This window comes from Pan troglodytes, chromosome 18 (genome assembly GCF_028858775.2).
Source record: "Pan troglodytes isolate AG18354 chromosome 18, NHGRI_mPanTro3-v2.0_pri, whole genome shotgun sequence".
In the NCBI taxonomy this organism is placed as follows: domain Eukaryota; kingdom Metazoa; phylum Chordata; class Mammalia; order Primates; family Hominidae; genus Pan; species Pan troglodytes.
Genome location: NC_072416.2, coordinates 54,072,774 through 54,097,472, shown reverse-complemented (window position 1 = coordinate 54,097,472; position 24,699 = coordinate 54,072,774). Strand labels below are relative to the sequence as shown.

General features: G+C 43.5%; 1 pseudogene across 1 annotated transcript in view; it reads left to right on the top strand.

Moving 5' to 3' along the window:
- Positions 1 to 24,699, top strand: part of LOC104002630 (5E5 antigen-like) — a 205,436-nt pseudogene that overhangs the window by 95,215 nt on the left and 85,522 nt on the right. The window contains exons 6-7 of the transcript XR_010152346.1: positions 651 to 795; positions 4,750 to 4,990. The product of XR_010152346.1 is annotated as a 5E5 antigen-like (transcript). The remainder of the gene's footprint in view (positions 1 to 650; positions 796 to 4,749; positions 4,991 to 24,699) is intronic.

Below are 24,699 nucleotides of genomic sequence, written 5' to 3'. Positions count from 1 at the left end.
ATCTTCATGGCACCTAGGTATGCAAGGCATAAAGTAGTGTAGAATGCCCTTCTGGCTTGTGTGGAACCACAGGGGAGTCCCCTGGGTTTCTAATATGGTTTCCCCATGTGGATTGACACCCCCTGAAGGACAAAAACCTCTTGTTAAAAAAGTCAACTTTATTGAGGTATAACATACATACACCCTGTTTTAAGTGTTCAGTTTGATAAGGTTTGACAAATGTATACACCCATGTAACCACCATCACAACCAAGATATAGAACATTTCTATCACCCCAGAAATACCTCTGAGCCCCTTTGTAGTCAATTCCTCCACCCCCGACCCAGGCAGCCACTTGCTGGATTTCTATTAATATAGATTAGTTTTGCCTGCCGTTGAACTCCACAAAAATGCAGTCACAAAGGGTGTAGTCTTTTGTGTCAGCCTATTTTGGTTAGCACGATATTTTAAAGATTCCTCCATACTGTTTATTACTTTCTTCTTGCTGAGTAGTATTCTATGGTAGAGACTATACTACAACTTGATTGTCCATGTTGACTAAATTTGAGGCTGTTTCACATTTTTGGCTATTGTGAATAAAGTAGCTATGAATGTTTACACACAAGCCTTTTGTGAATGTGTTTTCATTTCTTTTATTTGCATACCTCAGAGTGAAACTTTTAGGTCGTATAGTAAATGTATGTTCAACTTTGACACTGCCAGACTGTTTTCCAAAGTGATGTTTCCATTTCACACCCCTATCAGCGGTGTATGAAAGTTCCAGTTGTTTCACATCCTCACCAACTCTCAATACTGTAAGTGTTTTAAATGTTAGTGGGTATGTAGTCACATCTCATTATGGTTTTACTTTGCATTTCCCTGATGATGTGCTCATTGGCCACTTGTATATTTTCTTTTCAAAGTGTCTGCTGGAAAATTTATCTGTTTAAAATTTTCAATTTGCCTTTTTAATTATTGTATTATGAGTTCTTTTTATATTTGTATACAAGTCCTACCAGATATATGTATGAGTATTTTCTTCTGGACTGTGGATTGTCTTTTCACTTTCTTATTGTCTTTTCACTTGTCTTTTGAAGACAAGAAGTTTTAAATTTTGATGAAATCCAATTTATCAATTTTAATCGCTTTCTTTCTTTATGTTTAGTATATTTTCTGTCCTGTCTAGGAAATCTTTATCTGCCCCAAGATTGTGAAATTTTTCTCCTAAGAAACTTTATAATTTTTTTTTTACATTTAGTTCAGCATATGGCCTATTTGCTGAATGTCCCATGTGCACTTGAAAAGAATAATAAATCTATTGTACATTTCAAAATAGCTAAAAGAATAATTAGAACATTCCTAGCATAAGGAAAAATAAACATTGAAGTTGGTGTATATCCCAATTATCCTGAGTTGATCTTTATATATTATATGGACGTAACACATTACCACATGTACTGTGAAAATATGTAGATCTATTATGTATCAATTTAAAAAAAGAACATGTATTTTGTACCTGGTGAGTGAATATTGTTTAAGTCAGGTTGGTTGACAGTGATGTTCAAGCCTTCTATGTTTTTATTAATTTTCTGTCTACTTGTCCTATGAATTATTGCAAAAAGAGTTTTGAAAAACTTCAACTATAATTTAAATTTATCTATTTACCCTTTCATTTATGTCAATATGTGTTTCATGTATTTTAAAGCTCTGTTATTAGGCCATTACCTATTTATGTTTGTTCTATCTTTTTGCCTTGACTTATTTATCATTATGAAATGTTGGTCTGGTGCGGTGGCTCATGCCTGTAATCCCAACACTTTGGGAGGCTGAGGCAGGCGGATCACGAGCTCAGGAGTTCGAGACCAGCCTGACCAACATGGTGAAACCCCGTCTCTACTAAAAATACAAAAATTAGCCAGGCATGGTGGCACGCACCTGTAATCCCAGGTACTTGGGAGGCTGAGGCAGGAGAATCGCTTGAACCCGGGAGGCGGAGGTTGCAGTTAGCCGAGATCGCATCATTGCACTCCAGCCTGGGTGACAGAGTCAGACTCCATCTCAAAAAAAAAAAAAGAAAAAAGAAAAAAGAAAAAAAAGATGTCTCCCTTTATCTCTGATAATATTCCTTGTCTTGAAGTCTATTTTGATACGAATATAGCTCTTCCAGCTATAGTGTGTGCATGGTGTATCATTTCCCTATAGTTTTACTTTTAAACTATGTTTGTATATATAATGTTAATTTCTTGAGGAATATAGCTGGGTCTTACTTTTTTGTCCAGTTTGACAATTTCTGCATTATAATTTCTTCATTTAGTCCATTTACATGTAATGCAATTATTGAAATGGTTGGCTTTAAGTCTACTAACTTGCTGTTTGTTTCATTTATTTTTTGTTCTTTTCCTGTCTTTTCTTGAATGATAATAATTGAATGTTTTTTGTATTCCATTTTATTTTACTATTTTTCATTTTATTATTAATATATTTTATTGTTTATATTACTATTATTTCATTTCTTCTTTTTCTGTGTGTGTTTGTTCTAGGGATTGCAATATGTGTCTTTAACTACCAAAGTATATCTCCAAAAACTATGCTACTTTACATACAAGACCCTTAAAACAGTATACTTCCATTTCTCCTCCCATGCTATGTGCTATTATTGTTACATATTTAATTTCTACATGTGTTATAAATCCCACAATACATTGTTATTATCTTTGCTTTAGACAATGATCACTTAAAGGAATTTTTAAAATGAGACACAAAATGTCATTGTGGCCCTCCAGTTAGAGTAGGGGATTATGTGGGCTAGGTTAATTAATGGAGTTTTAGCTCTGTTCCAATTTACAGTGGGTCCAGTAGGTCCCTGGACCTATCCTGTAGTTATTTCCCCAATTCCAGAATGCATAATTGGAATAGGCATAATTGGAATAGACATAGCTGGCAGAATTTCCACATTGGTCCCCTAACCTGTGGGAGTGAAGGATATTATGGTGGGAAAAGCCAAATGGAAGCCATTAGAGCTGCCTCTACCTAGGAAAGCAGTGAATCAAAAACAATATCACATCCTTGGAGGGATTACAGAGATTAGTGCCACCATCAAGGACCTGAAAGATGCAGGGGTGGTGATTCTCATCACATCCCCATTCAACTCTCCTATTTGGCCTGTGCAAAAGACTGATGGATCTTGGAGAATGACGGTGGATTATTGTAAGCTTAATAAAGTGGTGATTCCAATTGCAGCTGCTGTACCAGATGTAGTTTCCTTACTTAAGCAAATTAACATGTCTCCTGGTACCTGGTATGCAACTATTAATCTAGCAGATGCCTTTTTCTCCATACATGTCCATAAGGCCCACCAGAAGCAGTTTGCCCTCAGCTGGCAAGGTTAGTAATATACCTTTCACTGTCCTACCTCATGAGTATATCAACTCTCCAGCTGTATGTCATAATCTAGCTCCCAGGGATCTTGATTGCTTTTACCTTCCAAAGCTATCACACTGGTCCATTACATTGATGACATTATGCTGACTGGACCTAGTGAGTGAGAAGTAGCAACCACTGTGGACTTACTGGTAAAATATTTGCATCTCAGAGGGTGGGAAATAAATCCAACTAAAACTCAGGTGCCTTCTACTTCAGTGAAATTCTGGGGGTATAGTGATGTGGGGCTGTCAGGATATCCCTTCTAAGGTGAAGGATAAGTTGTTGTATCTGGCCCCACCTACAACCAGGAAATAGGCACAACACCTAGTGGGCCTATTTGGATTGTAGAGGCAACACAGTCCTTATTTGGATGTGCTTCCTTATTTGGATGTGCTACTCTGGCCCATTGATCAGATGACTGAAAAGCTGCTAGTTTTGTGTGGGGCCCAGAACAGGGGAAGGCTCTGCAACAGATCCAGGCTGCTGCACAAGCTGCTCTGCTTCTTGGGCCACATGATCCAGCAGATTCCATGGTGCCTGAGGTGTCAGTGGCAGATAGGGATGCTGTCTGGAGCCTTGGCAGGTCCCTGTAGGTGAATCACAAAGGAGGCCTTGAGGGTTTGGAGTGAGGTCTTGCTTGCATCTGCAGGTAACTACCCTTTTTTGTTTGTTTGTTCTGTTTTTTATTTTTTGGTTTTTTTGAGACGGAGTTTCGCTCTTGTTGCCCAGAAGTGCAATGGCGCGATGTCAGCTCACCAGTCACCGCAACCTCCGCCTCCTGGGTTCAAGCGATTCCCCTGCCTCAGCCTCCTGAGTAGCTGGGATTATAGACATTTGCCACCATGCCCAGCTAATTTTGTATTTTTAGTAGAGATGGGTGACTTTACTAACCATGACTAATGCAGCCATGTCCTCTTAGTCTTTCTTCGTTTATTCAGCCTTTTTACCCCTGTGTGTATCCGACTGGTCAGGCTGGTCAGGCTGGTCTCGAACTCCCGACCTCAGGTGATCCGCCCGCCTCAGCCTCCCAAAGTGCTGGGATTACAAGCATGAGCCACCGGGCCCAGCCCACTACTCTCTTTTTGAGAGACAGATCTCGGTCTGCTACTGGGCCTTAGTATAATAGAAACTGAATGCTTAATCATGGGCCACCAAGTTTCCATGCGACCTGAGCTGCCCATCATGGAGTAGGTGTTATCTGACCCATCTAGCCATAAAGTCAGGCATGCACAGCAGCATTCCATCATCGAATGGAAGTGGTATATACATGATTGGGCTGAGCAGGCCCTGAAAGCACAGGTAAGTTAGATGAAGAACTAACTTAGCCCATTCTCTCTCTCTTCCAGAGTGGAATGCCTTTTCTTCTCCTGCCCTTGGGCATCAGACTCCAGGATCTTTGGCCTTTGGACTCTGGGACTTGCACCAGTGGCTCCCCTAGGATTCTCAGGCCCAGGGCCTCATGCTGCAGACTGCACTGTTAGCTTTCCTAATTTTGAGGCTTTCAGACTTGGACTGAGCCACGCAGCTAGGTTTTCTCATTCTCCAGCCTGCAGACAGCCTACCATGGGACTTTGCCTTTGTAATCATGTGAGTCAGTTCTCCCTAATACATTCATATGTATATATATATTCTCCTCTGCAGAACTATGACTAATACAGCCATGTCCTCTTAGTCTTTCTTCGTTTATTCAGCCTTTTCCCCCCATGTGTGTCAGACTGAATAGTTTTTACTGCCCTGTCTTCAAGTTCACTGATCTTTTCTTCTGCACTATCTAATCTGATCTTAGTCCTATCCAGTTAATTTTTTATTGCAGATGTTGTATTTTGAGCTCTAGAAGTTCTATTTGGATTTTTAAAAGTAGTTTCCATTTCTCTTCTCATTTGGTTCATGTTTTCCTTTAGCTCCTTGAGACTATTATAGCTGTTTTCAATTCCTTGTCTGCCGATTCCAACATCTCTGTCATTCCTGATCTGCTTGCAAAGACTGATTTTTCTGTTAGAGCTTACATTTTCCTGGTTCTTTTCATGCAGAACATTGTGAATGTTAAGTTATTGATCTTCCCACCTCAGCCTCTGGAGTCACTGGGATTACAGGTGTGGGCCACCACACCCTGGACCACGTGTAAATTCTCATAGTTGTTCAGTTTACAGCTTACTGGGAATTGTTCTTTTTCTGATAATTGTTCTCTGTGTGATCTTTTGGAGCCCTATCCTACAAATATGCAGCTTAATATTTAGACAAATACTTAGGGCACCCAACAAGGATGTCTGGAGCTCTTTCTCCTTATAGCTACTTCTTCTTTGGTACCGTATCCCTCAAATTCCAGCCACCTCAACCTCCCTTAACTTTGATCCTTGTCTCTTCATCTCAGGAAGGTTCCTATCTGATTGGGTTCCTCCTGTGTTCTGGGTTATAGGCAGAAATCCAGGGTCTCACCTCAATTGTTTATATTTTCACAAGCATCACAAACCTGTGATGTGTGTTGACAATGTCTGAAAGCATTAATAGTTGTTTCATACATTTTGTTTAGCATCATAAAAATTTGTAATAGCAGAACCAGTTGATACCAGTGGTTCCATCATGGCCAGATGCAGAATTCTAGGAGCCACTTTACAAACTTCTCTACTTGTCCTTTTTTAAACTGTGCACTGAGCACAAAACAGAATTAGAGAAGTCTCATGGGTCTGCCCACCTCTGATGTTTTGCTGATGTTCTAGGACAGAACATGACATTGGGACAGGATTTTTTTTGAAGAACCAAAGCCCTGGAGAGACTGGACCTCTTCCTTTGGAAATAGACTGTCATACCTATAAGGTCTTGTCTGTCAGCTCCAAGGCCAAAGACTTAATCTTTGTGTCGAGAAACCATCATAACCGGTGCACAGAGGGCCAAGTGTATGGTGACTCCAGTCACTGCCATGTGGTTGTCTGTCCTCAGGAGTAACTGGTGATTGTGTGGTCTCTGAATTTATTCTAACTACAGGTCATGAATGGCTCAGCAATCCAACAGAAAGCCCAGGGTCAGCTGGGCCAATATGCTAACAGGAGTGAAATACATTGGATAGAGAAAGATAGGAGCAAAGGATGTGGGAGATGATTATCAAACCCAGGAAGATTTCATAGCTCAAAAGTTGAACAGGGAGAAGGAAGGAGGGATGAGCATGTTGATTCATTCATTACATAATTTGAATGCCTATAATGTACCAGGCACTGGCACTGACAATTTCTAGTGTCTTCAGTGAAAGATAATGTTGACACACATATATTTCTGTGTGATTAGGAAAGGAACCAAACAGGCCATGCCTCCCCTTGTGGTTTCCATGGCTGCATCCTATTCTGTCTGCATCTTTGCAAGTTTCATTTTCCCCTCCTCACCCTGTTTCACCTCCCTGCGGTCTGAATGATCTGAATGTCTGGGCTTCCCAGCTGCCCCTCTAGAAACAGTGAGAGTATGTTCAGAGTTAGGGTAGGGAGAAGTTGGGTTGAATCAAGGAAGGAATCACAAGAGCTGGGTTAGACTATTTGTATTTAACTGACAGAGAAAATTCATATGATCTGGCCGGGCGCTGTGCGTGGCTCACACCTGTAATCCCAGCACTTTGGGAATCTGAGGCAGGCAGATGACTTGAGGTCAGGAGTTGGACACCAGCCTGGCCAATATGGAGAAACCCTGTCTCTACTAAAAATACAAAATTAGTCAGGCATGGTGGCAAATGCCTGTAATCCCAGCTACTTGGGAGGTTGAGGCAGGAGAATCGCTTGAACCCGGGAGGCGGAGGTTGCAGTGAGTCGAGATCACACCATTGCACTCCAGTCTGGGCAACAAGAGCAAAACACCATCTCAAAAAAAAAAAAAAACAAAAAACAAAAAACATTCATATGTTCTTAAGATACTGGCTGGAGCCCTCTGGGTTGAGGCCCAGTAACATTTTATGACATCACTGGAGAGGATTTTCCAGGCAAAATTTGATGTGGTAGAAAGCCCATGGGCTTGGGAGCCACACAGAAATTCCTGTTTTCAAATTCCCACTCTGCCACTTATTACCTGTGTGATCTTGGACAAGTTATTTAATCTCCTCAGACCCCAGATTCCTCACCTGAAGTGGGGATGTTTTACTTCTTAGTGTTGTTAGCAAGGTCAAAAGAGGAATGTGAAAAGGGCCAACTGCTGATGCAGGATATGTGCACATTTACTGGCTCCTTCCTTTTATGGTTTTGTTCCCTTCACTCCTAAAACTACACAAGAAAGAAGATTCCTGGTGGGGGCAGGGGTAACAGTGGTACCTGTGCAGTCTCTACTTCCTCAGTGCTTCTCAGGTGGGACAGGTTGAGGCAGGGGAAGTGGCAAACCCAGGAAGCAACTTGGATTTGTCCACCTGCAGGCTTTTGGGGAAATTGAACCCAAGGGTGCTTTGGTAACATTCTCCCCGCTGTGTGTTCAGATTTCTGACCTTAAAAAGCACTGTCTCTTCTATTCTCTTCTGACCTCTGAGGCAAGCACATAGGTAATTACCTCCTTTTGGCCGGATAAGGAGACTGACTCTGATGTCATTTGTTCATGATGACCAGAGCCTTCATTATAGAGCTGTCCCACACCTTCATCAGTGCTTGGTCAGCTGCCAGCCTGCTTCCAGGAAGCTGTGGGGTCCAGACATGAAGGGTCAGATGACTGTGGTCCTAGCAGAAGCCCCAAATGCTGATTGCCTCATTTTCATCTTGTTTTGAGGACCTCTGGTTCAGATGTTTAGGAGTCCCTTTGACTACTTCACCATAGCTTTCACCCTCCTGTGATCCTGAATTCTGGATGCTGTGTGGTGATCATGGATCCAGTGGGGACACATGTGAGCCAATTCCTTGGCAAGAGCATGGCTCACAGAACATCCAACTGAGGGCTGAGAGCACTGGCTATTTTCCACCAAGGGCCATCCCTTAGTGGATGAGATTTGCTCCTTCTGAGATATTAACTCCCCAGCACTTCCAGTTTGCCCCAGGCATTGGTCAGCCTGCTCCTGTCACCAGAGGATTCCTCAAGCAGTAAGACACAGGTGTTTGAAGTAGGAAGCTGTCATCATGTGTAAGGATTGCTGATGATGGTCCAGGGTGAGTCACAACATTTGCAGTAATCTCCAACCTGGTTATCAAGTTAATATGTAGTATCTCTCTTTTCCTTCATTCCTTTACTTATTCTTTGATAAATATTTATTGAGCATCTATTATATGCTAGCTGCTGTGCCTGAAGTACTGGTACTGGGGATCCAGCAGTCAACAGGACAAGCTAGTTCCAGTTCCCAAGGAACATAACATCATAATAGCTTATGTTCATTAAGGTATGGACATATAATCACACAGCACTTATGACAAATGCTAGAGCATTTTTACCTATGCCAAAAACACAGCCCAACAATCTTATGTTTCCCCCCCAGTGATTTCAAGCCATCTTCACACACCTACAATCCTCTACTGCACCCAACAACCCTCTGAGCTCCATTCCCACCTGTCTACCTTGCATTGACAGTTGGGTGTCTCCAGGCACCTTGGATGTGGCAAGTCCCCCAAGCCCACTCCTCTTCTCATGTTCCCTGACTCGGGAAATGGCATCACTATCTGTCAGCTGCCATGAAATGCAGGTTTCATCCTTGTTTTCTCCCACTCCTTTCCCATGCTCCCCCCATCCAAATGGCTGCTGATGGTGACACACTTACTGAGCACTTAATCTATTGCAGGCACTACCCTGAGCACTTTGCCTCTATTATCTCATTTAATCCTCACAACCCCGAAAGGTACAGAATCTCACTGTCTACATTTTACTGATGAGGAAACTGAGACCAGGAGAGGGTAAGTAAGCCACGGTTACCCAGCCAGTGTAACCAGAGCCAGGATAGAATCAAGCAGCCGGTTTTTAGAGCCTGCTGTCTTAAGTCATTACCATAGTGCTTCTCAGTCCAGTGGGCGAGACAGGCATTAAACCAAGAATTCTACAAATAATTATTTAATTACCATGGTGACAAGTGCCATAAGGAGAAGGGAAAGAAGCTTTGCTTAAGACAGCAGAGAACCCACTTAAGGAAGAAGGGAAATGTTTCTTTGAAGATGTACCCTTTACACTGAGCCTTGTGGGGGGCTTGTTCATGACATCAGCAAGAGGGGGGACACGTTGAGGGATAGCAGACGTCCATCACAGATCCAGAAGGATCAGGCCATTGCCAATACCTTCACACCCCACAAACGGCCAGCCACCTGTGTTTCTTAATGTGCAGTGTGGTCTGGTCCTTTTAACTTAATTCTTTTCTGAAATGTAGACTGACAGGAAGTTGCTCTGGTGTTGCTGTTCTATGCCCTAGACCAAGGATTGGCAAACTTTTACTGTGCAGAGCCAGATAGTAAATATTTTAGGCTGTGCAGGCCAATGGTCTCTGTCCCAACTCTTCAACTGCTGTAGTAGCGCAAAAGCAGCCATAGACAATATGGAAATGAATGAGTGTGGCTGTGTTCCAATAAAACTTTATTTATGGACACTGAAATTCAAATTTCATATACGATTTACATGTCACCAAGTATTATTCTTCTTTTGATTTTTTCCAACCATTTAAAAATGTAAAAGCCATTCTTAGCTGGTGGGCCAGCCATACAAAAACAGGTGGCAGGCTGTATTTGGCTCGTGGCTATAGTTTGCAGATGCCACCCCAGACCTGTATTTCCAGCTACCCTGCAGACATCTCTCTACCCTTGCCTGCTCCACAAGCCCCCTGCAAAATGAACATCTCCAAAAATCAAGCTCATCGCTCCAGTGAAATCAACTCCTCCTCACACTCTGATGTCCATTAATGACCTGGAGTGTCTGTCCATCAGGGGATGTTGGGACAGAAAAAAATGTGTAAGAACCTCTCTGTTCTAGCCACGCTAGCCTGTTCTTATTGCTCAAATGTGCCTGGCGTACTCCTGCCTTTGCTCAACATCTGCCCCACCTCTCTCCTCCTAAGGCTTGAGTCTACTCCCTGTCAGTGTTTCATCACCTCCCACTCCTCACCGCCTCCAATCTGGCTTCAACCCCATCGCTCCACAAAAAACAGCTCCCACAAAGGTCACTGATGACCTCAGTGTTGCTAAGCCCAAAGGACATTCTTCAGTTCTCATCTTACTTGCAGTTGACACCGTTGACCACTCTCTCCTTGAAACACTCCCTCTGACTTGGGCTGCTGTTTCTCTTTCTTCTTTACGCTCTTTCACTCCACTCCTGGATCTGACATGCTAGAATTCCTCAAGGCTGATTCCAGAGCCTGTTGAGCTTCTCCCTCTTTCTGCTGTCCTTGGCCCATCGTGCATCTGTACCTCCCAGCCTGACTCTCCCCTGAGCTGCAGCTCATATATCTAGCTTTTTACCTCACATTTCCTCTTGGATGCCTTAAAACACCTCAAACTACATGTCCAAAACCAGAATCATTCATCCAACATCCATTCAATTAACAAGCAGTTACTGAGCACTTGCTATTTGTCAGACATTGTATTACTTGCCGAGGTCACAATTTTGAGCAAAAAGAAACAGGGTCCCTGTCCCTGCCCTCAAGGAACTTGTAGTCTACTGGGGAAGACACAATATTAGCCAGATTTTCACACATCTGTCTTCGCACAGTGCATCTCTCTCTGTCGTAATAGCTCCTTTCCTTACCTAGGGATTGGCACCACCGTCTATGTGGTCCTGAATGCCAGAAATATCCTTAACTCTTCCCTTTTCCTTACCAAAGTCCCCAAATCTACCTTCTAGTCTGGTTGACCTACTCCAGATATCTCTTGGCATCATTTCTCCCCATTCCCCCTGCTGTCCTCCCAGTCCTGACCTCCACCGTATCTCCTGCCAGTCAGGTTCATCCACTCTGGCCCTCATCTAGTCTCCACACTTCAGCTAGATCATCTTTCTAAGATAAAACTCTCACCTTACCACCTCCTATCTCTTCTCCACACAAGGACACCAATAAAAATATTTCCAATGCTATCCATTGGTCTTAGAATAAATGATGGTGGCTTCTCACCAAGACCCTCAAGACCCCACCTGCCCCTGTGGCCCTGTTTCTCATGCACTATTTCCCACTTGCCACACACCAGCCTCTGGACCTGTTTCAGACCCTTACTCTCACTCTTGTTTCTCGCTTTAAAGCATGTCGCTCCCCATTTTGGGAATGCTGCGGTCTCCTCTTTCAGCGTGGATGTTTTTGACTCTCCCTTCGGATCTCATTCTGCTATCCTCAGCAAGGATTTTGAATTTTTTATTGGGCTAGGTGTTGCTGTCAGAGCCTTGGACAGAAACTCAGAGCGCCCCTCATGGCATTGGCTAGATGCAAGTTACATCTGAAGGTTTGACACTTTGGTTAACATCTGCCTCCCATGTAGTTCCCCAAGGGCAGGGACTTTATCTCTTTTTACTGGAAAGTCTGTTGTCAGCTACTAGCACAGTGTCTAACAGAAAGTAAGTGCCCAATAACTATTTGTTAATTGGATGGATACTTGGATGGATGAATGCCATTTTCCTGCCTGAAACACTTTTCCTATTCTTTTTTTCTATCCCTTCAAGGTCAGCTCAAATGCTGCCTCCCACAGGAAGCCTTTCTTCATACTCTCAGGGCAAATTATGTCCCAGCATTCATGGCCTTTTCCCTGGGTTACTGTTAAAGCTGTTGTCTTCATGGTCCCAATGTTTCCTAAGATCCAGAACCAGTCTTGATCATCTTTGTATCTCCCACTTGGCTTGTTGCCTTGGACATAGGAAGAGCATAAAGAACACTTGCAGAATTGATTTCTTTTCTTTTCTTTTCTTTTTTTTTTTTGAGACGGAATCTCGCCCTGTTGCCCAGGCCGGAGTGCAGTGGCATGATCCTGGCTCACTGCAACCTCCGCCTCCCGGGTTCAAGCAATTCTCCTGCTTCAGCCTCCTGAGTAGCTAGGATTACAGGCGCTTGCCACCACGCCTTGCCAATTTCTGTATTTTTAGTAGAGATGGGGTTTCACCATGTTGGCCAGGCTGGTCTCAAACTCCTGACCTCAAGTGATCTGCCTGCCTCAGCCTCTCAAAGTGCTGGGTTTACAGGCGTGAGCCACCATGCCCCACCTTGATTCTTTTTATAGTCTTGGTCATTCTAATTCTGACCATAATCCATCCTCTAAATATGATGCCCAACCACTGAGGGGGGTCGAGCAAGGGGCACTCCCTGCACTGCTACCTTTGTCATCTCGCTGTGCCTCTTTACCTGGAAGCAACTGAGCTGCCCAAAATGCCTCCGTCTCCCAAGCTCCCTATAAGACTTAATGCAAAATTTCCTGTTATTACTATACTTTCGTGATTTGTTCATGATTCAGCAAGCTTTTTTTTTTAAAACAAGTTTCTTCACTGCCTAGGGATCCATTTTATTCCACCTGCTGATTTGTTACACATAATTTTTCTAAAAATTCCCTTACCTGTGTTTTTGTCAACAGCTGTTTCCAAGGCCTTAATTACTTTCTTAGTTGTATTTGTTTACCCCTCCCACTTCTTTTTCGTACTAAAGTCTGATGACTAAAATAAGCATGTAGCAATTCAGCTTCCTCTCCTCCCTCTTGCAATTTTGGAATAGCTCCTACGGGATACCTGTTCCCAAAGTCATAATTTCATTTAAAAAATTTATCATATGATTTTATTTTAGCACTGCTGGTGTCTTATAATCCTGATTAAATCCACTAATTACAGATTCCCACTTTGTTTCTTCTCCCTTCAGTGCTTTCATTTGTACTGTGAGCTCCAATCTACTTGGCATGTTGGGAGAGTAGGATGTTCTGATTAATTGAATATTCTGGGTAGCTGAGTTACTGTAATTGGTATGCATGGACTTCCAATTTTCATAAAGTTAAAAGTACAGTACACTTTCCTTCGCTGTATTCCCAAGCTAATTGTTTAAAACACTATTATTTTTATTTTTATTTTTTATTTTTTTTAGAGACCGAGTCTCTGTCTCACTCTGTCACCCAGGCTGGAGTGCAGTGGTGTGATCTTGGCTCACTGCAACCTCCACTTCCCAGGTTCAAGCAATTCTCCTGCCTCAGCCTCCCAAGTAGCTGGGACTACAGGCACATGTGGCCACACCCGGCTAATTTATTTTGTATTTTAGTAGAGATGAGCTTTCACCGTGTTGCCCATGCTGGTGTCAAACTCCTGAGCTCAGGCAATCCGCCCACCTCAGCCTCCCAAAGTGCTAGGATTATAGGTGTGAGCCACCATGCCCAGCCTAAAACACTATTGATGCTTTCTACATGCCAGGTACTGTCTGAAGGGCTTAACATGTTTCCGCCTTTCATCCTAACAGATAATCTACAACTTGGTTTGATTGCATAAACCACAGGTCCAGAGAAGCTAAGTAACCTGCATAAGGCCACAGGGCTGGTACATGGTCAAATCAGGATTTTTGACTCCAAAACCTTCAAATGTCATAATGAAATTCCTGGTTTGCTTTTTTCTTAAGATCCAGAGGGCCCCTCAGACTTTCTTAGTTCCTCCAGGCTGTTATGAGGACACCACTTATCACTGTGCCATGGTCCAGATAGTGTAGAGGCTTTTACTAGATTGCCTTTCCTTTCCTTTTGCCCTCTGGTCCCCATAGGGGCTTTGAAACTCATGCATTATAAGTAGGTTCTAAGATTCTGGGCTCAAGGATTATGAGAATTGAGAGGTTGGTGCATAAAGAGTTTGTTTTAAATCTTACTTTAGGCCAGGCACGGTGGCTTTTGCCTATAATCCCAGCACTTTGGGAGGCTGAGGCGGTCGGATCATGAGGTCAAGAGATTGAGACCATCTTGGCCAACATGGTGAAACCCTGTCTCTACTAAAAATACAAAAATTAGCTGGGCGTGGTGGTGCATGCCTGTAGTCCCAGCTACTCAGGAGGCTGAGGCAGGAGAATCGCTTGAACCCGGGAGGCAGAGGTTGCAGTGAGCGGCGATCATGCCATTGCACTCCAGCCTGGGCAACAGGAGCGAGACTCCATCTCAAAAAAAAAAAAATCTTACTTTAAATCCCCTGAAAAATATCTAAGAAACTCAGGCTACACCTGATATGGAAGACCTGGGTCAATCAGTCCATCAACAAATCTTTATTAAATGCCACTAAATGCAAGGCACCATGCTCAGTGCTGTGGGCAGCTATCTGAGTAGCTCTTGTTTTTACAGTAGAATTGTGATTTGCAGATTCTGATGAAAAGGACTATTTATGGCATGCCAGAGCTTATAAAGCTTATGGCTGTTAAGTCTGTTTAAGCCTGAAACTGAGATTGAGGCATTTTCTTGGGGGAAGAAGAAAACAAAACTGAGTACCCATCCCTCTGTTTGGAAGTGTGTAAGTTGAGCTCTTGTGTTATGAAACAGTGGGAACTGAACTGAAATTGGCTTCCCTGGGAAAAACAATAAATAGGAGGCTGCTGGAGCTCACTACATCTGCAGGGAGGATAAGGATGAGATTTAAGAAGAAAGAAAGAAAAGAAAGAAAAAGAAAGAATGGAAAGAAAAGAAAAAGAAAGAAAGAAAGAAAAAGAAAGAAAGAAGTAAGAGAAAAAGAAAAAGAGAAAGCCCAACATTTTCATGGTATGTTTCAAGTGCACGTATTTTTTTTGAAATAACTCTGAACTTATCTTGCCATTTGGAAATGTTAACTTTGGAAAGGGCAACTAGCATAGGGACATGTGGACTGGTTGAGAATGTGAGGATCGTGGGGTAGAGAGGAGAGAGTGGCAATGGATTGTCAAAACTTGCAGGGCTGCCTGGAAACATGATATCCAATGAGCAAACCAAGTTTCACAGATCAGTAGGTGGGAATGAAGGGTGTAGAAGGGGCACTACATAGAGAAAACTGGGGCATCCCAGAAGGACATTTCACTTGAGAGTCATCCAAAGGTGTGCTAACATGGCTAGCAGCAGAGTGCCACCATGGCAGGTGGCAGGGGGAACCCAGTGAGGTTCAGAACTTTTTTCTGAGACCCTATCCTGTGGATTGAATGTTTGTGTCCCTCCAGAATTTATATGTGAAGTCCTAATGACCAGTATGATGGTATTTGGAGGTCAGGCCTTTGGAAGGTGATTAGGTCATGAGGTCAGAGCCCTCATGAATGAGGTTAGTGCCCACAGAAAAGAGGCTTGAGAGAGCTCCCTTTTTCCTTCCACCATGTAAGGATGCAGTGAGAAGATGCTGTCTATGAACCAGGAAGAGGGCCCTCACCAGCCACCAAATCTTCTGGCCCCTTGATCTTGGATTTTGCAGTCTCCAGAACTGTGAGAAATAAGTTTGTGTTATTTATAAGCCACCCGGTTTATGATATTTTGTTATGGCTGCCCAAACATACAATGACAGAGATTGGTACTGGGAGTGGGGTGCTTATGTAACCAATACCTAAGATTGTGGAATTGGATCTGGAACTGGATAATGGGTACAGGCTGGAAGAGTTTTGAGATGCATCCTACAAAAAGATTACATTGCTATGAATGGGCCATTAAGGGAAATTCTGGTGAAGGCTTAGAAAAGAAAAAGGAGAGCTTTAGGGGATGTCTCAATCTTCTTGGAGAATATGTAAGTAACCCTATATATAATATCGGTAGAAATGGAGACAGTAAGGACCATTCTCATGAGACCTCAGATGGAAATGAGGAACATCAATAAGATGTTTCTCCATTATTGGATAATGGAGAAAAGACCATTCTTGTTATAAAGTGGCAAAGAGCTTGGCTGAATTGTATTTGTGTCCTTGTGTTTTGTGGAAGGTAGAACTTGTGAGCAATGAAATAGAATATTTGGCTGAAGAAATTCCTAAGAAAGTGTCAAAAGCATGGCCTGGCTTCTCTTGACTGCTTATAGTAAAATGCAAGAAGTAAAAAATGATTTTAAAATGGAATAATTAATAAAAAGGAAATCAGAACTTGAAAATTTGGAAAATTTTCAGCCTATCTATATTGTTTAAAATGAAAATGTGTAGTCAGACAAGAACTCTAAGGGTGTGGCCAAATGACCATTTGATAAGATTAGTATGGATCAGCCATCTCAACAGAATCCACAAGCTATTGTTCAAGACAATGGAAGAATGAGCCCAAAAGCAATGCAAAAATAATCAACTGCCACCCCACCCCCACCACTTCCCATCACAGACCCAGAGTGTAAGGGCACCAGGGGCAGAACAGTTTCAAAATGGAAGCCACCAGTACCTGCCTGACCTTGGCACACCCTACCTGGCACTGCCTCACATCATGGGCTCCACTCCCCACACTGGTGCCATGCTCCTTGGCCACCCCAGATGTGACTCTGACAGGCTCCAGTATGGTGTGGGTGTGCTAAGTGGAGCCTCTGGCTTGGGACCCCAGCCCTAGGGAGCCACGAGGCCCAGGTAGAGAACCACTAGGGGAGAGTCCATGCACAGAGCCACCCTCGGGGTGGGGCTGCCCAGAGCCTTGGGGGTCCAAATTTTGTCTGGAAAATCTTTGGGGGCAGGAACACAACACCAGTGGGTCCCAGGGGTGAGACCCCCATCCTAGAGGGCCTGGAAAACAGAGAATGAAGCCAAATAGGATTATTCTTGAGTGTTAATGTGTAATGGAATTTGCTCCACTGTTTTGTCTTGCTCGGAACCTGTCACTCCTATCTTCCTTTCTATTTCTTCCTTTTGCAATGGAACTGTCTATCCTATGTCTGCCCCACCATTGTATTTCGGAAGCACATAATTTCTTTGGTTTTACAGCTTATAGCTGGAGGGGAATTTGCCTTCTGATGAATCACATTTTGGGTCTCATATATGATTTAGATGACATTTAGATGAGATGTTGGACTTTGGACTTTTCAGTTGATGCTGGAATGAATTAAAACTTTTGGGCCTACTGGGATAGAATGAATGTATTTTGTGTGTGAGAAGGACATGAATTTGGGGAGTCAGGGGTGGAATGCTATAGACTGAATGCCTGTGACCTTTCAAAATTTTTATGTTAAAACCCAAGTCCTGGCTGGGCATGGTGGCTCATGCCTGTAATCCCAGCACTTTGGGAGGCTGAGGCGGGTGGATCATGAGGTCAGGAGATCAAGACCATCCTGGCTAACACGGTGAAACCCCGTCTCTACTAAAAATACAAAAAATTAGCTGGGCGCGGTGGCAGGCACCTGTAGTCCCAGCTACTCGGGAGGCTGAGGCAGGAGAATGGCATGAACCCGGGAGGTGGAGCTTGCAGTGAGCCGAGAGAGCGCCACTGCAGTCTGGCCTCGGCGAAAGAGCGAGACTCCGTCTCAAAAAAAAAAAAAAAAAAAAAAAAAAAAAAAAAAGAAAGAAAGAAAAAGAAAAGAAAGAAAAAAAACCCAGGTTCCAATGTAATGGTATTTGGAGGTAGAGCCTTTGGGAGGTGATGAGGATATGAAGGTAGAGCCTTCATGAGGGAAATTAGTGCATTTATAAAAGAGGCCTGAGATAGCTCCCTTGCCCCTTCTGCCAAATGAGAACAAAGTGAGAAGAGACCATCTATCAACCAGGAAGTGAGCTCTTACCAGACATCCAATCTGCCAGCACCTTGATCCGGGGCTCCCCAGCCTCCAGAACTGCGGTTAAAAAAAAATTCTGTTGTGTTTTAAACCATCCAGTCTGTATTTTATTATAGCAGCCCAAATGGAAGAACACACCCTACCTCTTTAAAGAGATAGCTGTGGATAAACTGTGAAGAACTGTTCATTGCTTTCCTCCAGTTTAGCAGAGCTGTAGCTATCCATACAGTCTCACAGTGTAGCAGAGTGTTGGAGCTCCGCCTGTGTGCTCTGGAGCTAGACTGTTTAGGTCCAAATACTTACCAGCTGTGTAACCTGAGGCAAGTGACTCAATCTCTTGTGCTTTAGTTTCTCCATCTGTAAAATGGGAATATTAGCAATACCTACTTCAGAGGGATTTCAGGAGGATTAAGTGACATAATACATGGAAACAACTGAGAGCAGTGCTTGCACACAGCAAATGCTTAAATAAATGAACTGTGTATTATTATTTTTAATTATTTTGAAGTACTCCACTGTATGGCTGAGAGGAACAGATTTCAGGGACAGGGCTAAGCAGATTTCAGCACTTTTAGCTACCTGAGAGAGGCACTCAGACATTGGGTAAGGCTGTCCTGACCAAAATGGTGCGAAGACTCAGTGTGATCGTGAATAGATTATTACTACTTTCATTCTCACTTGTCTTTTGGCGAAACATCACCGTTATCTTTGATCATAAAAGACAAGTATATATTTGTACATAGAGAGGGAAAAAAAGAGGAGATTTCAACCTCCAGCAGAGTAGTAGGTGACTTCGAGTACTCATTTCAAACTGCTTTTATCTTCACAAAAACAAAGATGGGGGAAAGAAAATGGAATACTACAGGTAGCATGGCAGGGGAGTGATTACAACCAAAAAAAGGAGAGGTTGGAATCTGAAAGACTTTGATCCGATATTCCATTTTAGTGACTTTAAGGCTTGGCTCTGCTGTAACTGTAAATGTGTATTTTCATGGTCATCATATCATGTCTGCATGAAGCCTACTGAGGCTGTGAGCATTCAGTGTTCGTAAAGCCCCTCTGTGCTCAAGGGAGAGATTTGGGAAGCCATGTGGATGGTCTGTTATTGTGTGAAGAATGGGGTGTACTTCTTCGAGGACAAGTTCCCTATGGTTTTGGTGACTAGGTCTGGACAGATACTAGGAGGAACAAGATTAGTCCATCTATTAAACTATGGAGCCAGAAGTGGTGGCTAACCTCAAACAATGGGATGGGTAGGGAGGAACTCTGAGGAGACTCCAGGTTCTTCTCTAGTTATCTTCAGAGCCCAAGTATGGTCAGCTGTTCTCCTGTGGAAGTGGTACCAGGGAGGGAACCAGCTCAGAGAAACCAGAGAGCTGTGTTGCACTTAGAGGAGAAAGTCGTGCCCTTCGGGTTGCGGTGGTGGTGGGGGTGGTTAGAGTGTATCCTAGGCTGGATGCAGTGGCTCACACCTGTAATCCTAGCACTTTGGGAGGCCAAGGCAGGGAGATCACTTGAGCTCTGGAGTTTGAGACAAGGATAGGCAATAAAGTGAAACCCAATCTCTAAAAAACACACAAAAAATTAGCCTGGCATGGTGGCATGCGCCTGTAATCCCAGCTACTTAGGAGGCTGAGGTGAGAGGATCACTTGAACCTGAGAAGCGGAAGTTGCAGTGAGCCGAGATCGCACCACTGTACTCCAACCTGGGTGACAGAGCGAGACTCTGTCTCAAAAAAAAAAAAAAAAAGAATGTATCCAGTTAGATGAGGAAGGAAGCATCCAGAATCTGACCGGGCTGTCCCCAGAGAGGGTGGCAGAAGCTGTAGACCTTGAGAAAAAGTAGAAACAGCCCTGCTAGGAGAGGCCCTGCAGAATCCACAGCACTTAGTCCCTACTTCTGGCAAAAATAACTTGGTCTAGAATGATGGTTAATCGGAGACCCAGAGGTGGAGCCTCAGGCTGTCGTTAGTGTATGGCCTGGTTGTTCACTGTGAAAGCTTTATCCGGTGCTTTGTGACCATAGCATCTGGAAATGGGAAAGCCCTGGGGCGTTCCATGTATGGCCACAGCCTGCGATGTGAGGATGCTCTGGAGCTCTCCAGGGCACAAGGTACACATCTTTACATGGCAGCTCTGGTCCTGTGGGAACTTCTTCCTGTATTTTGGGTGGAAGTTTGATAAAAAAAACCTAAATATAGAAAAGAGAAATATAATACACATGTTTTTTTCTCCTTCTTCTGCTTTCAATTCACATCAATGAGTGGTAGCCAACTATTTGTGTAATTTGTGTTTAAAGTGAATTTCTTGGAGGGAGGGAATTTTATAATAATTTAGCCTGTAATCAATCTCTCAAGTGAGACACTTTGCCCTCTGAATTGGTCCATTTTGCATTGCTATAAAGGAAGAATACCTGAGGCTGAGTGAGAAAAAAACTTTATTCGGCTCATGATTCTGCAGGCTGTACAAGAAGCATTGTGCTGGTGTCTGCTTCTGGGAGGGCCTCAGGAAGCTTTCAATCATGATGGAAGGGAAAAGGGGAGCAGGTGCCATCACATGGCAAGAGAGATGCCAGGCTCTTTTAAACAACCAGCTCTTGTGTGAACTAATAGAGTGAGAGCTCACTCATTACCACTGGGAAGGGCACTAAGCTGTTCATGAAGGATTTGCCCCCATGACCTAAACACCTCCCACTAGGCCTCACCTCCAAGATTGGGGATCACATTTCAACATGAGATTTGGAGGGGACACACATCCCAACCATATCACCCCTGTGGGAATTTCCACCTCTGGTCACTGCTCTCTCCGTGATGTTCACTGATCTCCCGTGATTCTTTCCACTTGGGTCTCTCTGTTTTAGGGCAAAGCATTCTCAAAATGGTCCTGATGCACCAGCGTGTGGCCAAGTAATTAACTTGGCTATTCTCCACAGCAGTGTGGCCAGTTCTGCTGAATTTTGCTCCAATCGTGTAGTGGTAGGCCTGTGGCTCATATTAGATTTGGCCAGTGCTAGACTTTTTCATCAGTAGAGTAGGGAGCTATAGCCAGGACATTTTCATTTTTCAGTCTTGAACCTTAGGCTGTTATTTATAAAAATGCTCTTGAACCCAAACCTCGCCTCTGATTTTTCATCAGACCCCAGAAAATATAATCATGCCTATTTATAGAAATCCTGTCCAATTAGAGTCCTGGCAAATTAGAAATATTGTTTTCTTCTCTCTTAACAGGAACTGTGTCTGGGCTCAGTTTCCCTTGCCTTGCGTCATTCAGTCCATCTTTCATCTCTTAAATCCCAGCATTGGGTGGAGACTGAGTGGCAGAGAAGGAGACTCATACCTCTGTTCCCTTAGCCTGGTGGTCTGCCTGGAGGAGCTGGACATTTCCAACTTCATCTGAAGATCGCCATTTTGGATGTTGGATACTTCTCCTTTCTTTTTTTTTGGTTTTTTTTTTTTTTTGAGACGGAGTCTCTCTCTGTCACCAGGCTGGAGTGTGCAACCTCCGCCTCCCAGGTTCAAGCGATTATCCTGCCTCAGGCTCCCAAGTAGCTGGGATTACAGGTGCCAGCCACCACGCCTGGCTAATTTTTGTATTTTTAGTAGAGACGGGGTTTCACCATGTTGGCCAGGATGGTCTCGATCTCTTGACCTCGTGATCTGCCCACCTTGGCCTCCCAAAGTGCTGGGATTACAGGCGTGAGCCACCGCGCCTGGCCTTCTGCTTTCTTTATCATATTGTAGTTCAGTTCCTGTAGTTTCAGGTTACTTATTGTTAGGGATGGGTGCTGACATTTCGGGTCCCCTGGCTGGCAGCCAAGATTCAAGAGCACTGTTTTCTTGCTGTCAAATCACATTGCACCAACATCAAGTTGGATATAAAAGTCCCCACAAGTATCAATAAAAGACTGATGGTGCCTTTTATTATTCTTTGGGCTGAAGTGAGAAACTGGAAGGCTAAAAGACATGCGGATAAATGTGACAGGCCGAGTATGCTCTGTAGTGTCAGCTCCTTCCCAAAACCCCACTAACACTATGGCAAAGAAAAGGTATAAACTTACAAGAACGAAGAAAAATGGAGAGAAAAAGATATCAGAGAAGAAAGATCAGCAGAACTTGGGAACGTGAAAAGTGGAAGGCTGAGTGCTGTCTTGGCAGAAGGGAAAGCTGAGAGGCAGCAGGCCAGCTCACATCCAAGAACCTCGGAAGAGCTCAGGAATTGAAGGTACCAACCAATGATCAAAGCCGGGAGAGGGTCGGGCGGAACACAGGCAGATGCGTCGAAGATCTGTCTCAGGGGATCTCCTTCCCCAGTCCAAACAACTGTCAGCTGTTTCTCCCTTGCTCCAGCAGGAAATAGGAGATTTAATCCCTGGATAATTGAATGAGAGAGAATTCAGATTGAGGGAATAGCCAGGAACAGTTGTGAACAGCACTGAGCTGAATGAAAAACAAGGGATAAGGTCCAAGTCTCTCCTGCTAAGTGATTCCCAGGATGTTGACTTGTACATCCCCACTCCCTCCAAGCAGGGAATTAGGAGATTTCTCCCTGAAGGCATGGACTTCCCCAAGAGGAAAGATCCACCGATTCTGCCATGTGGGGATCCCAGAATGAAATGCCTAGTGATGGATCAATAACCCCACAGGGAAGCCACCAGCCAGCAAGCCCTACACTTAGATACAGAACTCCCAAACACCTTGTTGTGCTTTTTCCACGTGTAAACAGTCTGAGATCAACAGGAATAAATCACACCCCAGACTTGATGGCCTAAGCGAGATGAGAGGATAGAACAGCTATGGAATAAGACCGGGATGTTATCAAAGGGAATGCAGCAGCAATAAAATAGTCATGGATGGGGTCAGAAGATCAAACTGAGGAAATTATGCAGAAAGTAGAACAAAAGCACAAAAATACAGAATATGATTTCACAATGAGAGGATTAAACCAGGAGGTCTAGCACCTGACATTGAACTGAAGCAAGGATTCAAAGTATTTTTTTATGCTATGGACCCACAATCAGATGAGGCATATGGATCTCTTCTCAAAATAAGGCTGTTTTAACAAGTGAAAAAATTATTTTATTAATAGACTTTATTTTTAGAGCAGTTTAAGGTTTATAGAAAATTGGGGGGAAGGAGGAAGAGAGGAATGAAGACAGAATAATATTTTAAAGCACATAAAATGCATAGAAGTACAAAGGAAACTGATCATATTGAAATATAGTTCTCAAAATATCAAAAAACAAAATAGGGATATAGCAATGTATGTGCTTTTTAATGAGCACATTAAATAACAAGAAGGGCAGAATGACTGTAATTTTGAAGTAGTGATGAGCATGAGTGCTATTTTAAGATATTTGCATCAATGTGATGTGAGATGAGCATATCTGTTTTTTGGTTTTCTGTTTTTGTGACAGGATCTTGTCTGTTGCCCAGGCTGGTGTGCAGTGACACTATCATAGATACCTCACTGCAGCCTCCAATGTCCGGGCTTAAGTGATCCTCCCGCCTCAGCCCCCCAGAGTAGCTGGGACTATGGGTGTGCAACACCACACCTGGCTAAATATCTGGGATTTCTATAGATGACCAGAAGACTACTGTTTTAATCACGTATTTGTCGAACTAAGTGCCTTTGAAAACTATGTGTGTGTATCACTTTTACAAAGGACCATAATTAATTAAAAAATAATTAGAAAGCATAATTTTATTTTTATTCAGGTAGAAGAAGTGAATGAAAGAAAGTTTAATGAGAGTGATATAGAGCCTCAAGTGTGAGATGAGGTGAACGACTTTGAAATAGCAAGTTCTTAAGTTTGTATGGTACTTTACAGTTTGCAGTGTGCGCTTTTCACACATTCCATTATGTGATTTTCACAAGAACTTCTAAGAGAAGGCAGTACAGATATTATCCACACATTCAGTTTATAAATGAGAAAGTGAGTCAAGGCTCAAAATCAGGTGCTTGAGTCCTAATCCAGTGCAGCTTTATAGGTGAGAAAGGTTGGAGGTTCTCATGTGTCCCAGCAAGGCTCAGAGACCCACTGACACAAGGCTGATTGTCACAAGAAGCAGAGTTATTGGCTGGGCGTGATGGCTCACATCTGTAATCCCAGCATTTTGGGAGGTCAAGGTGGGAGGATTTCTTGAGCCCAGGAGTTTGAGACCAGCCTGGGCAACAAAGTGAGACTCCATCTCTACAAAATGTTTTAAAAAAATTAACCAGGCATGGTGATGCATGCATGTGGTCCCAGCTATGTGGGAGGCTGAGGCAGGAGGATTGCTTGATCCCAGGAGGTCAAGGCTGCAGTGAGCCATGTTTGTGCCACTGCACTCCAGCCTGGGTGACAGAGTGAGACCCTGTCTCAAAAACAAAACCCAAACAACTGGAGTTGCCATTTGAGGTTCAACTCTCAGGCCAGAGGTAGAGTTCAAAGGAGCTGCTGGGTTGAGATCTTTTTAAATAGGGTGTCCCTAGGAGACAAGAGTCCAAAATTTCAGAGGGGCTCTCTTTTGCTGCCTGGAAAAACATCCCTGGTCTTGATATCATCACCCCGGCCTGAAGTTATTTCTAAGTCCTCCCCATCATCCCTTCCAAGAGCCCATCCCAGAGCCCTTGTCTGCTAGTGTAGCGAGACTCTGACATTCTTGTTTTATGCCTCCGTGTGGCCCTAGTGGAGCTGTCAATCATGGTGCCTGGCCTCCTTCACACAGTTGGGCCAAGAATGGTGTCACATCCCTGGACACAGTGACTCGTCCAAGGGGTGGATGCACAGAATCCAG